This window comes from Andrographis paniculata, unplaced genomic scaffold, assembly GCF_009805555.1.
Source record: "Andrographis paniculata isolate CXL003 unplaced genomic scaffold, ASM980555v1 Contig46END, whole genome shotgun sequence".
In the NCBI taxonomy this organism is placed as follows: Eukaryota; Viridiplantae; Streptophyta; class Magnoliopsida; order Lamiales; family Acanthaceae; genus Andrographis; species Andrographis paniculata.
The window spans coordinates 2,598,508-2,612,906 of record NW_026137580.1 but is presented as its reverse complement, the minus strand read 5'-3'; the positions used below and the strand labels follow the sequence as shown (position 1 = coordinate 2,612,906).

At 30.1% G+C, this 14,399-nt stretch overlaps 1 long non-coding RNA gene and 3 other non-coding genes across 4 annotated transcripts; 3 read left to right on the top strand and 1 right to left on the bottom strand.

Moving 5' to 3' along the window:
* Positions 1 to 1,638: 1,638 nt before the first annotated feature.
* On the bottom strand, positions 1,639 to 10,797 carry LOC127252353 (uncharacterized). Its single transcript, XR_007839067.1, has 4 exons — positions 10,693 to 10,797; positions 8,872 to 9,039; positions 2,483 to 2,557; positions 1,639 to 2,299 (listed from the first exon to the last, which is right to left on the bottom strand). It is a non-coding gene; the product is annotated as an uncharacterized LOC127252353 (long non-coding RNA).
* Positions 3,290 to 3,361, top strand: TRNAP-UGG (transfer RNA proline (anticodon UGG)). Its single transcript has one exon. It is a non-coding gene; the product is annotated as a tRNA-Pro (tRNA).
* Positions 6,767 to 6,838, top strand: TRNAP-CGG (transfer RNA proline (anticodon CGG)). Its single transcript has one exon. It is a non-coding gene; the product is annotated as a tRNA-Pro (tRNA).
* On the top strand, positions 9,313 to 9,384 carry TRNAP-UGG (transfer RNA proline (anticodon UGG)). Its single transcript has one exon. It is a non-coding gene; the product is annotated as a tRNA-Pro (tRNA).
* Positions 10,798 to 14,399: the final 3,602 nt, after the last annotated feature.

Below are 14,399 nucleotides of genomic sequence, written 5' to 3'. Positions count from 1 at the left end.
AGGGTTCGGGGCAATTGACTCTCCAAGCTCAATTTTTTACGATTTTTTTAGTGTTAAAAATATTAATTTTTATATATTTATACACAATTTGCACCCAAAAACTATCTAAATTTATATATAATTATGTCATTATTTTTTATTTAAACTATTAGTTAAATATTAAATAAATATAACATTTTGCTCCCCCCCCCGAATTTAAATGCTAGTTTCGTTACTGAACCCAATGACTCAGTCGGCTTGGTGCATTTGCAGTAATCAAGGGAGGAAAGATGTTGGAAAATGAGGTTGACGTGGTTGAAGAAAAAAGTAGGATAATAGTTTATCCAAACAAAATTCAAAAAATAATAAGATTAAGAAGCAAGATCATATCAAAGACAGATGCCATTCATCTCCATCTTCTTGTATTTTCATAATTTTTTATCTCCACTTTTGTATTTTTTTTAGGTTAATTATTTGTTAATTGCGAGATAGTCCGAATCCTTTCTTGAAGAAGGCGAGGAACCCTTCGAACAACTCGATTCTGGCAGACTTTTTCAATTAAGCTGCTGGAGGTGAATTTTTACAACAACAGTTTGTATTGATTTTCCAAATGCCAACATGCTTATTTCCATGCAACTCTCCGAAGGAATGTGAAAACGTTCCATTCACTTAATGAAATTTTTGGTTACACAAAATTATACATAATATACAATAAATACCAAAAATACCTAAAATGCCCCTACATTATACTTTAAATGCAAAATGAACTTCTTAACAATATTTATAACACTCTCCCTCAAATTGAAGAATAAAAATCATATAATCCAAGTTTGTCACATAAAAATTTAATTTGAAGACCTCTAAGAGATTTATTGAGAATATCTAGAAGTTGGCCATTCCAAGTAGCATAATAGGCAGCAATACATCTAAATAATACATTCTCACAAATAAAATGATACTCAATCTCAATATGTTTAGTCCTCTCGTAAAATACTGGATTCAATACAATATGCAAAGCAGCCTGATTGTCACAAAATTATTCTCTCTGAAACCTCCACTATCTTCAATTCATGAAGAAGCAGTTTTATCCAAATAAGTTCACAAATCACTAATGTCATAGCTCGATATTTTGTCTCTGCACTTGATCTAGCAACAACATTCTTCTTCTTACTCTTCCATGAGATAATATTACCCTGAAGTAGAGCCTCTGTTAACTGAGAATCCTCCCTAATTAGCATCCGAGTAGTCAATCACTTCACTGTAATCTTGATTGGTATACAATAATTCTCTACCCGGAGATCCTTTGACATACTTCAAAATTCAAATCGTAGCATCCCAATGAGCATTGCATGGAGACTAAAGAAATCGGCTCACAATACTCACATTTGAATCCATATGAGAGTCTATCAGTAAGATAAACCAATTTCTTCAAGAATATACAATTCATACTTTCTTTGTTAAAGAACTATACATCACGTGATTTAGCAATTTTAATACCAAACAAATACTTCAATGGTCTCATATCTTTAGTTTGAAAATGCTGGCTATAGTTGGTTACACTCGATGGAAACGTTCTTCACTCAATGAAAGTTTTTATTGCACAAAACTCTACATAATATACAATAAATACCTAAAATGTCCCTACACTACACTTTAAATACAAAATGAGCCTCTATACAATATTTCTAACAGAATGGCGCCCCAAAATGACCTACATGTGACATGTCTAATAGTTCGCTTAGCAATATAACCATGGTAAATGGCAAATTAGATGGAAAACTTTGATTCTAATCCAGATGGGAAACGAGATCAGTTAACAGCACATCATCTTATTTTTCAAAACTGGATCCCAAATATGTGAATTCACAGATATGGTGCCAAGTTTGCACATTCACAATGTAGTGGATGCTATAACAAGGTGGTGATGAAGAATGACTAGAGTTATGAGAGAGTCGGTGAAAAAAAAAAACTTGAAGCTGTTATAGGGAATATTTTTGGCTAAACTTTGAGAAAGAAAACTATTCCACCGTATCCAATGACAAATTCACAAAAGTAACTCTTCCCAACAGGTGCTAGCTCTTGGCATCCAAGGCACATGCTTTGGCTATGCTATTGGCACTAGGCTTGTTAGTTTAGGTTTTTGAGGTTCACCATACTTAACTTCTTCAAACTCCAGAATGTATTCCATCTTACCATCAAAGATTGAACCTGTCTCCCAACAAGGACTAAATGGTGGTCCAAAATGATGGCTTGCTCACCTTCAGCCCCTTAAAAATCTAAAGGGGTATAATTTCTCCTCCCATGCATGCCGAAAGCATTCCTGGGAGATATAAAACAACAAATGAATTAAAAAACCTATACTGCATCTGATTATGAAAAAGATTATATTTACTTTTTTACACATCTAGTTGCAATAGTACAATCAGTTCCACAAAAATGGCCATGCATATTCTGTTTAAAAAAGATTCCTTTAAAGAATGAATCAACTTTTGATCAAACTTACAGTGAGAATATAAAATTGAAGCATCCTCTATAACTTGTAGCTTGGACAGATATATAAGCATCATGTATTCATCTCCTACATGAACGACGATGCAATAATACCATTCAGATAATAATTGTGAACAGAGAAATTAAAACTAAAGTTCGCAGAATGATCAACGTTATAATTTCCAAGCAAGTGATCAACAAAGAGGGCAGGTGTGTAGTGGTACAATTCTTGTTTAGGGTGAGAGATGTCCTGCGTTCAATTTTAATATTTCCCTAGTGGCGAATTCCAATGTTTTGCTTGGAATGTCCCATTACTCAGAATGCCATATCCCAAGTTCTCACAGCTTGGGAAACTAAAATTGAATAACATCAAAGGGGATATGATTCAGATATAAAATAGTAATGCAATTGAATTTTCAAGAAAATGATACCCTCCAATAGGAAAAACAGCACCAATTGTCATAATGCTACAAGGTAAAGACTTTTTGACAATAATGCAGCTATATAAGCCAGCTGAAGGTTTCTAATAAAGCTCACAAATCAAAATTCAAAATAAATGACTACATTTGGTGATCAATGAACTATCAGAAATGCCAAACCAATGCAACCAAACCCACAACACTTTTGTCTGACCATTCATTTCTAGAAGGAAATGAAAATATTACATCTTCTGAGGAACATAAAACAGGAATTTCCAACCATGGAATTTGTGTTATTACTGAAAAGGGTGAAAGGACTGGTACCCTGAAACCACAAACAGTAGAATTAATAGGAAAGACTACATGCTTACCAAACACCAATATAATTCACACACATAATTGGGCATTTGGTCTAGTGGTATGATTCTCGCTTTGGGTGCGAGAGGTCCCGAGTTCGATTCTCGGAATGCCCCAGATTATTACTACCACAGCTTTTAATATAATTTTTCTATGCTTGCAGCTTGCTTAACACATAATAATCTCTTATATGCTACAATACCTTATTTAAAAGTCAACATGTTGCATTTTGGAAGAAACTGAAGTTATTTATTAATAAGGAACTCATAGTCTATTTATAGGCATAGTACAAAAGGGATGAAAGCAAATAATAAACAATAATCACCAAATTTTTAGGTGTGGTACGGAAAGGATAAAGGCAAGTGATAACAGATAACTTAATCTAGTATATGTTTAAATAATAACTCCAAACTGTAAATAAGATTAACTGATAATTTCTTAGTCTTTAAATAGTTGTTCACCTAGGGGACTAAGTTTAGCAACTGATGAGCTAAAAATTATAATAGACGTCTAATTGATTGCCGATAACTTTAAATAATACAGGGGTGGGAAACTCCATGATAAGCAATCCTTTGTTTCTTGTTTCCTGAGCTTTAACGAAGTAATCATTTGTGGCCACTGATCATATGAAGCAAATTGGACATTTGGACTAGTTATATGATTCTCAATTTGGGCATAGGCCATTGATATAATCTTACAATTTTAGTTTTCCAACCTCCCCCAATAAAACATCAGAAGAATCAGAGGTAACTCAAATCATTAGTATCTGTAAGCATTTTTCCAAACAAAATGTTCCTCAAAATTAAAACAAAGCTGGAGAATTCATATATAAAATACTTCTATCATTGCAAAAGCTCAGAGACAGCAAATTAATACAAAGCAATCAAGAGACAGATAGAGGTCATACCTACTAACTACATATTGCATATATGTCTATGAGTCTATCCTTTGAATAATAAAAATTGCAGCATATTGTGGGACAGTAATAAGATAATGAACATTATTAAATTAGTGAAAGTGGAATATTCTTGCTTTTGAAAAAGTCAAATATAATGCAGTCAAAGTCAACTATTAGATGGGAGTGGTACTCCCTCCACCCCAATATACAAATCCTTCTATAAGATATTACCCTTAATAAGAAATATTGTAAAGTAACAAAATCATAAATAAACTTGTAGTTGTACTTTTTTGTAGTTTGAATTTGAATAAGGTTAAAAATTGGAATAGAAGAGATATCTGCAATGAGAAGCATATAAAACATAATTAGGAATAAAAATAAACTTCTAAAATGACTTTTATTTTGGAAAGGTATGGGAGTAACTTACTGAGAATCTATGAGTTATGTTGGATTTTTAAAATCGGGTGTATTTAATTCAGACTTTTAAAAGTCTTTTAAAATCTAGAAGTATTCAATTCAGACTTTTAAAAGTATTTTAAAATCTTAAAGTATTCAATCCAGACTTTTAAAAGTCTTTTAATACAAGGTATTCAACAATCCATAGACTTTAAAAATCCGTAGATTTTATTGAATTTTAATGGAAAATTATAAATAAAAAATTTGTACAGTATAAAATCTCTCTAGCAAAGATTTTGATAGATTCTTAAAAATATATTATCATTATTATCACTTGGCAATGGGACATTATTCTCTATGTCCATTTTATCTCATTGTCATTTCACATTAAATTTGTTAAATTAAATATATGCTAAAATTCTAACCAACTAAAACAAATTAATATATTGAATAATAATATAATAAAAAATATATATAAAAATAGTATTATGCTATAATTATTATACATCATTAATAATATACTACATAATATATATTCATATATAAAAATGACAATAAATAATATACTTTATTTTATAAAAATGTGGGTATATTTGTTTTGTGAGATAATTTAAAGGGATTTTTTTTTATGTGAGGTATAGAGAATTGCTTAGGGAGTACAAAAATAATGAATGTGTGATATATTAATATTTTCTGGAAAATATGTGCATCTTTTGTTGAAAGAACACACTAGTAATACTCTCTCTGTATATATATATATATATATATTTACATTTTTTACTTTTATTTACTTATTTGAATATTTTTTTATCTACAAATAGGTTTCATATAAATTTATACAAATTATATAAATCAATAAAAAATTATTTTACAATCCTATGAAATCTATATAAATTCATAAACAATCTATTTAAATTTATAAAAATTCGTTTAAATCAATACATAAAATCTATTAAACTCTACCTAGACTCTCTGTGGATTTTTTAAATCCATAAAAATTGATAAACTTTCTAAAATTAATAAAATCTCAAATGAATACACCCTCATTAGTCAGTACTAATCTACCATTGCTCCAGTAAAGCGTACACATATTGCATATTTACCTATTACTGAGTGTCTATCCTGAGAATATATTCAATGGATTTCTATATCATTCCTTGGAAGGTAATTCTTTTCTGAAATTAATTCCAGACTTTGGCAGATGATTTAAAGTAAAACTAGAGCTGTCTTAGTTCCTCTGAGAGATCAAATCAACATCAAATTACTGAAGCCTAGACTCTTTAATTCATGTGGTTCTAAGCACAGGATGAGGCCCTGTTAGCAATGTTGCGAGTATTGTTGATGATATCAATTTTCAACATCTAAGCATAATAAAGGCATTATTCACTGGTAGTCATCAATGGTATAAATCCTCATGTATCAAATGTTGTGCAACCAAGCAAAGAAACTCAGGGTGTGTTCTTTTTGTGTTTTTGTTTTTTTTCACATTTTTCCAAAAAAGAACACATTACACACATTCATTATTTTTATATACCTACATGATTCCTTATACCTTATTAAAAAAAAAAAAAAAAAAAAAGTCCCTTCAAACTATTTCACAAAACAAACACGCATACATTCTTTCAAGTTTTCAAGACACCTTGGGATACTTTAGATATTTGATAGCAGCATAGCTATTAAATTCAGATAAAATTACAAATATATCGTAAGAAAATATTGAACTTCCGAAGCAATATTTTCAAATCACGAAGTAGGCTAGATAAAGTTCTTTGTGCATGTCAGGGTCTACCCATATATAAAGAAAACCTTACAGAATAAAAATATTAAAACTCAAATGAAAACTACATTGGAAAAACCAAAGGACTAGCTCGACACTGAAACAATGAAACCTAAAACCACACATTGACCTAACCATTCATTTGAATAGTGAAGTGCAAATCTGTTTAGGACAATGTAACCCATTAATCATACAAAGTCTATTCATAGTGTTATAAGGAAAGGGTCAAGGGACTAATACACTGTAACCATAAACAATATAACCAACCAATGGGGTGCAAAGCTCTACCCTACTTTATTGTGGCATAGAAATAGAAGCTTGCTTATGCTGCTGTGGTGGTGCTTATTCACCTTTTCCCTGATCCAGACACAAGCGCTAGTGGACATGGGAGGGAGGCAAGCCAACAAGCTTACCAGACAATAAGCATAATTAGAAGAAATATGCATGATTGGGCATTTGGTCTAGTGGTATGATTCTCGCTTCGGGTGCGAGAGGTCCCGAGTTCGATTCTCGGAATGCCCCATTTTTAACAGGTGTAGTATTTATTTTGCTGACATCTTTTAGAACTTTGAATCCATTTAGGCAACTCATATTTAAGACTTTTAACATATTTTAGGTAAAACATATATGGATCTAGTGAATAAGCACAGTCTATATGAATAGTAGTAGAAAATAGCTCAAAGTTTGTTAAAGAAACCAGACCTAGTAATGGCAATAAATTTAGGGAATTGATAGCAGTATTAGGGCCCTGTAAAAAAGATCTATCAAAACAAATTGTTCAACTTAGACTGTCATCAGAAAAGCCAAAGCAATGCAGAAAACAAATGATGCATCATGATCCATAAGTTAGTCAACAATCACATATATCGTATATTGTAGAATCATTTAACTGAAAGTGTTAGGGTGCTTTGGGTTAGGCAGCTAAACTATTGCAAGTGTGAAATTAAATGAAAATTTTGGCAAAGACAAGAGGTAGGCAATTATTGGACTTCCAAAGGGTTACACAATATCTTTGTTCAATGCACTTAAGCAGAAGATCATACAACTCCAAAAGATCATGAATAAAAAGAACAGAAACAGAATTTGAAAATTCAGCTTTGCTAAGGCATACCGTGCAAGAACGACATATACATCCTTGAAAATTACAGCTTTATCTTGTTCTTATGTTTAATTCTTGGTGTTAATGCCTCCATTACTATTTATAAGATCAAATATCTTTTCAACAATAACGATCATAGAAAAAAAAAAAAAAAAAAAATGAAAAACAAGGGGACAGGACATTCCACCATGAGGAGTTCCTTGGTGCATGTTTCCCAGGCATCAGAGAAATACAATGATGAACTAATTAATCTTCATGATCATATAAGGATACTTGCCATAGCCTGAGGAAAGTAACTCCTTCCTAGAAACAGAAAGTATTATAAAAGTTATGCTGTATGAAGCTTAACCTGAATAATCAATTGGGCATTTGGTCAAGTTGTGATCCGTGGTTAGGATGCCACAGTTTCTCTTGGAATGTCGCATTAAACCTATTATCTTTTGATTGAGTTTTTTGGGCCATGTGAACATTATGAAAACAGAGGTGATTGAATAAATATTAAATTAGTGAGTGGAGACTCCCAGATTTACTTCGAAACATCATGTTCTGTAAAAGTCAAGAACACATAAGCAGACTGATTCCAAACATTTTAATACATTTCTAGCAGTCAGATACAAACAATCAATATGACATTAAATATTATTGCTTAACCTTACAGACCCACACAAATTAAGGATACCGTCACACTGGTAATGGTATCGATAGAAGAGGTCATACATATTATCTGAAAATTTTTCAGAAGTTGATCCAACAATACTTTGATTCGTGTCAGATATTCAGCATATTAGAGGGACATCATTAACATAGAGGTAAATAAATGATTATTAAATTAGTCATAGAGGGATCTTCTGAAATATACTTCCATGCATTGTGGAGAAGTCAATCTAGAGGTTTCAATTGTACGATGTGCCACAAACAAAGGTATTTGTAGCAACTAAAATAAAAACTTAACAACCTATCAAATAAAATATTTATCCTACAAGTCTGAGGAAAAACCTAAACAAAGGTTAACCAATGAACACATGTTAACAAATTAATTTGGTATCTCTATAAAGTATGCTTATTCAGATAAGCCATTATCATTTGGAAGTAATTTCTGACTTCTACATATCCTATCTTTCTTTGGGTGCTGAGACCAGATAAGCATCATGTTAGATTAGGCTATGGTTTACTCGAGTGGATCTAATCATGCATGGCAAATAAATATATTAAAAAACAGTAAACAACAGCAACAGTGATATTGCTGACCAGTAATAAACTTTTTGAAATGACCCTATCTACCCCACCATATAATTCTTCACATCGTTGTAACTAAGAAAATGCATTACTTCGTTGTGAATCATCGATGTTTTAAACCTTTATAGATCAAATAAGTTGCACAACCAAAGAAAGCAGTTTGTTTTAAAGTAGCCAAGTAAAATGGCATGCCATCTATAAGTTTGGGTCTTTGAGATACCTTTCAATTTTGAAATTGAAACCAGTTGAACCTTCAAACAATAGTATAATCCAATCAGCAATGAAAGAGCCACTATGCAAAATGCTGAAGCAGAAAGTCATCTCTGTTAGCTAGTGTGTCGGCTTGGCTAGGTAAAGTAGTCTAAGATTATGGGATCCTCCTGTTCATCTAGAGAAAGAAAGAATTATCATAAGTAAATTATATAGAAAAAAGACTATGTTTAGAAATTTAAAAAGAGATGCAACCAAACTAAACTCTAGGACATTCCTTTCATTGGGGAATGCAATAATAGAACTGCTCAGAACTATATAATTGATGAATGTTATCTAATTTTGACCATTGATTCAAATGAACAAATACACAAATTGAATGGCATAAACAATTATTAGGCATGCATGGCCACAATTAATCATGCAACAAGCATAATCAGCATACATGGTTGGGCATTTGGTCTAGTGGTATGATTCTCGCTTTGGGTGCGAGAGGTCCCGAGTTCGATTCTCGGAATGCCCCATATAAACAAGTTAATGATTTTTTTTACTAAAGTCAACTGTAAAACCAAACAAATCACCATTAACCTTTATTTCATATAAACAGTTTTTTAATCAAGATGTATCATATAACATCAGCCTATTTCATAAATATAATAACTAACACAGGCTAATATGAATAACAGGAAATAGTTTGAAATCTGTTAAAAGGAATCAGACTGTGTCCTTTAGTAAAGAGCTGGGGGTGGATAACTATATTTGAATCCAGATGTAGATAGCAAACAAAATGGGAAAGAAATACACATTTAAAAATTGGACCAAAACCAAAAGAGATGGAAGAAATTGATAGGCATGGGCTTTTCCAAAACTACTCAACAAAGGCGTGGTATAATCAGTCCACAAACTGAAATTAACATTGCACTTTGCCGAAACTATCACTAGTGCTCTGCTAACAACACTGGCAAATAATAAAGGCAGCGAAAATGTTGTTAAATAAGCTTGTAATGAACTTTTCAAAGGATTAAACAGATCACTCTGTCAACGAACTAAATTTCACAAGTAGTTGATGGGTCTATATTGCTAAATCTATAGATAGAGAACATGAAATAAAACAATTACAAAAAAAAAAAATTGAAATGCAATACAAATTAGGCACAGACATCCAAACATTCGGTCTAGTAGTATGATTCTTGCCTCAGAAAAAGAGGTCCAAGCTCAAAATTCAAAATACAAGTCATTTTTTCATACAGTTTTACAATATGAAATGCACCCTTATGTTATTTCAATCCCTGACATTATTTCAAATTTTCATTTTGACAACAACGTTTCATTGAATCTTACAGCTTAATCATAGCAACCCGTTTTCAAATTGAGTACAGGCATCACAGTTTAAACAAAGATCACTACTAAATGCCACTTATTCACACAGACACGTTCTTAACAACAAGTAGGCAATACAGATTTAATAAGCGGTAGCAGAACTCATATAATCTAATACAATAAGTCAACATAATCACATGATCCGAGTTCATTTTCATTTTAATAATAAGGGGCTACAAATAGTGTTGGTGTCAGGCATTAAATTGTTTGAACAGTATAACCCTAAAAAATACTGGGCACCGCGTTTATAGTTATCTTTAAAAATTAACATCAACAGCAGCACTAAATATGAATCGGCTGGATATTAGGAGTCACAGCAGGACAAAACCAGAATAAGATGTGTTGTGAGTACAGTAATTGAATAAAATACGAAATTTGCACAGAAAGAAGCGGGGCAGAACCCACTTGCAAACCATTCCAGTAAATTACTTTACTTCCCTCAAAATCTTACCTCCTTCGGAAGACTTCTCCGCTAGTTTCCTAGTCAAAATCATCAAAAAAGGAAATAGAGGAGCGTATGGATTAGCTAAATCATCGAATAGTGTGTTTGGTTGGGGATTTGAATTTTGGATTGAGATTTGAATATAAAAAATTTTGAATTTGAATAATTGAATAATGTGATATAAATATTGAATGTGATGTTTTGAATGTAAAAAAATAAAAAATAGATGCTTAATTTGATATTTTTATAAAAAAAATAAAATGAATAATTAAATTTAAATCCAATCCTCCAAGCAAACACACCCTTAAATATGCTCGATTCGCATAGCAGCGCGGCAACACGCCGTCAAAGACAAATGTTGAGATTTTTACTTAAAATTTAATTTAAATGTTCATATGTGATGTTCGTTCACTTTTTTGAGTCATTAAAAAAAATTAATAATAAAAACGTTACTCTTTTTAAAAAATCAATTTAAATCAATTTATTTTTAGATTTTTTTTTATGAAAAAATTAATAATTAATTATTATTTTTATTAAATTCTTATTTTTTTAAAAAAAATATTATTTTAAATTTTATTTTTTCGTTACTAATGATATTATAAATATATATATGAATGTAAATGAACATATAATTGAATAAGAAAATAAGTAATATTTTACCTTTAAATAATATTATATTTGTCTTAATGAAATTTAATTAGTTTATAATAATAAATTGTAATATAATTTTATTATGCTCTTTTTATGTGAGCAATATTATTGATAGTTTGAAAATAATAATTATTATATAATTATAATAAATTTAGAATATATATTTAAATATTTTAAAAATTATATATCAATAAAATATTTATAATGTAGATTAATAAAATATTTGTAATATTAATATTATTGGGTTTTGATTTTGAATAATAAAATTTTGAATTGAAATAGTTGTTTGATGTGATATAAATATGTGTTAATGTGATGTTTTGAATGTAAAATTAGATTTTAGTGTAATAAAATAAATAAGAATTGAGTGTTTGATTTGATGTCTTCGGAGGAAAAGAAAGTTGAAATAGTAAAATCAGGCCTAAAATCTTACAAGTAAACGGACCCAGTAGATTTAAAAAATAATAGTACTATCTCCGTCCACAGTAAATCTATCCGTTTACTTTTTGCATGTTAATTTTTTAATATTAATAATTATATCAAAACGTAGTACAAATTAAAAAAAAAACGACAAAAATATTTATATTGGTGTCTTATAATACTAATGTAACGACATTTGTACAAAAAATTATACAAATATAAGGATATTTTTAATGTTAAAAACAATTATGCCAAATGCAAATTGATAGATTGACGGTGGACGGAAATAGTATTTTATCTTCAATCTGGCTTCTTTGACGGATTTGGAGTTATTTAGTCTTTGGTTTGACTTGTTGGCTTTTGGAGGATTTGATCTCCATGAAGGTAAATTTACTTTTCGACTTGACTTTGATTGTTCTTTGAAGACTTATGATGATTTGGTCATTGTGGTGGTGGATTTGGTGCTTTATAATATTTTTGGCGTTATATTCCATAGATTTTTAGATTAAAGAGGGCCGATTTGATGATTCGGTGAAAAACGTGAAAAATGTCTTCAAACTTTGTCATAAATTTGGATGACTTTTCTTTGCCTTTGACAGATTTTTCAATGGATTTAGGAATTGTGATCTTTTTTCCGATTTAGACATACGAAGAAGAATATTAACTTTATTGATTTGTCAACTAATATTGAGTCATTTGTCTAAATTAGTGAATTTTCGACAAAGAACGCTTGTTTTGAATGATTTGGCAATGACCTCTATTTATAGAAAATGAATAATTTCAATTTACTTTTCGGATTATGCCACGTAACGCATTCCAATTGAGCGATACGAGAATTTTTAATACTTCTATTTTTTATAGGATGTTTTCCATTTCTGCTAAAAATTTATTTTCTTCTTTTTAAGAAAATATTAATTATAATACTTTTTTATTAATAAGATTACTTTATGTTGTTATCAAATTTATTATAACTTTATATATATACACATAATATTATATTTGGGATAGATTGGGTGCTATAGTTTAAATGATATTATAACATCCAATCTCTCTTTATAACATTTATACGATATCTTTCATTTTAAATAATTTTTCATTAATTATTGATATTTTTATACAAAAATTAATATATGTGCATAATTAAATTAATATACTACCTTTTATTTATGTTGTTGTACTTAACATTAAAAATATTCATATTATCATTATATTTGCAGTATAAAAGTCTAATAGAAGTATTTTTAACTTTTTCTTTTTATTTATAATTATTAATATTCAAATATTTACACACAAAAAATCAATGATACTTTGTTTTTGGACGGTGGGGTATTTATATTATTGAAATTTATTTCTTATAAAACATATAATATTTAATTAAACTAGCCATTTATTATTTAATGCCGACTATATATAATGTATGTAGGGCTGGCAAAAATTGACCCATAATCCGACCTAAACCTGACTTGAAATAATTGAGTTTAGGTTGAGATTTTTGACCCAATTAATAATTGGGTCAAATCCGTTTAACATATTTAATAACCAGTTTAATTAATATTATTTTAAATTTAAATATATTTTTAAAATTTTACCAATTCAATTCAAATATTCATGGCCGATTTTATAAAAATAAGGGTATATTTCACTCTTGGTACTTGTGTTATTTGAAATTTGTGTAATACACCTTATGTTTATTTTATTGTATAATTTACATTTATGATATAACAAATTCTGCAGTAAATCCCCAATCCACACTGAGAGTAAAATACATGCGCTATTTATGCGTGTATTATAGAAACAAGCTCTCAAAGGTCTTATGAAATGACGTAAATGCCCTTCATTGTATCTGAATATTTTTCCAATAAATATAATTTTTTATTGTCGATCATATGCCCTAACTCAAGCATTCTTCCTTTACCGTCGAAGCCCTCTTCACCGAACGCGGTTGATATTCGCAAGGGAGGGATTCAAAAATAACATTAACAAATTCGTCGTGCAGGTAAGAATTTATAGTTTCTTAAATTAGTGTTATTGTTTCTGAGTAATTTGATTTCACGTAAGAATTTGCGTTGGGTTAAGAAAGAAGATTGTTTTGTTTTGACGATAGTATAAGTGTTAAACTTTGATGCGTTGGCGTCGCTCTCTTCCTCATAATTTTATTCAATTTTTGTAGAAAATCTTAACCTTTTGTATTATTTTTGTGGAATTAATTCAGTTGCTCGGGCAGTAGTGATGTTATTTTAGCGATAGTAGAAATTAGGGATAGATATTTTATGTTCGAGCCAGTTTTCGATGAAGACTTGTTGATCGAGTTTGTTGCTAATTTAGAACAATTTTCATTGAATGGGCTGTTTTATTTGTTTTTCTTATAAATATTCGGATTGAATTGTATAGTCGATTTTGCTGTTGCTGAATAGGTGGCGTTAATGTCTACGACATCCTCGAATAGCAAAAGAGGCTTAAGAGCGGAAGTACTGGATTTAAGATACAAGAATCCAGTATGTAAATACGGAATATATGCTGCTATTAGGGTCGTTGAGCCTACCAAAAATACCGAAGGTAAGTTGTTTTACAATTGAAAAATCAGAAAATGTGATTTTTTTGTTGGCTTGAACCCTTGAATGCACAAGAGAAGGAAAGATCAAAGT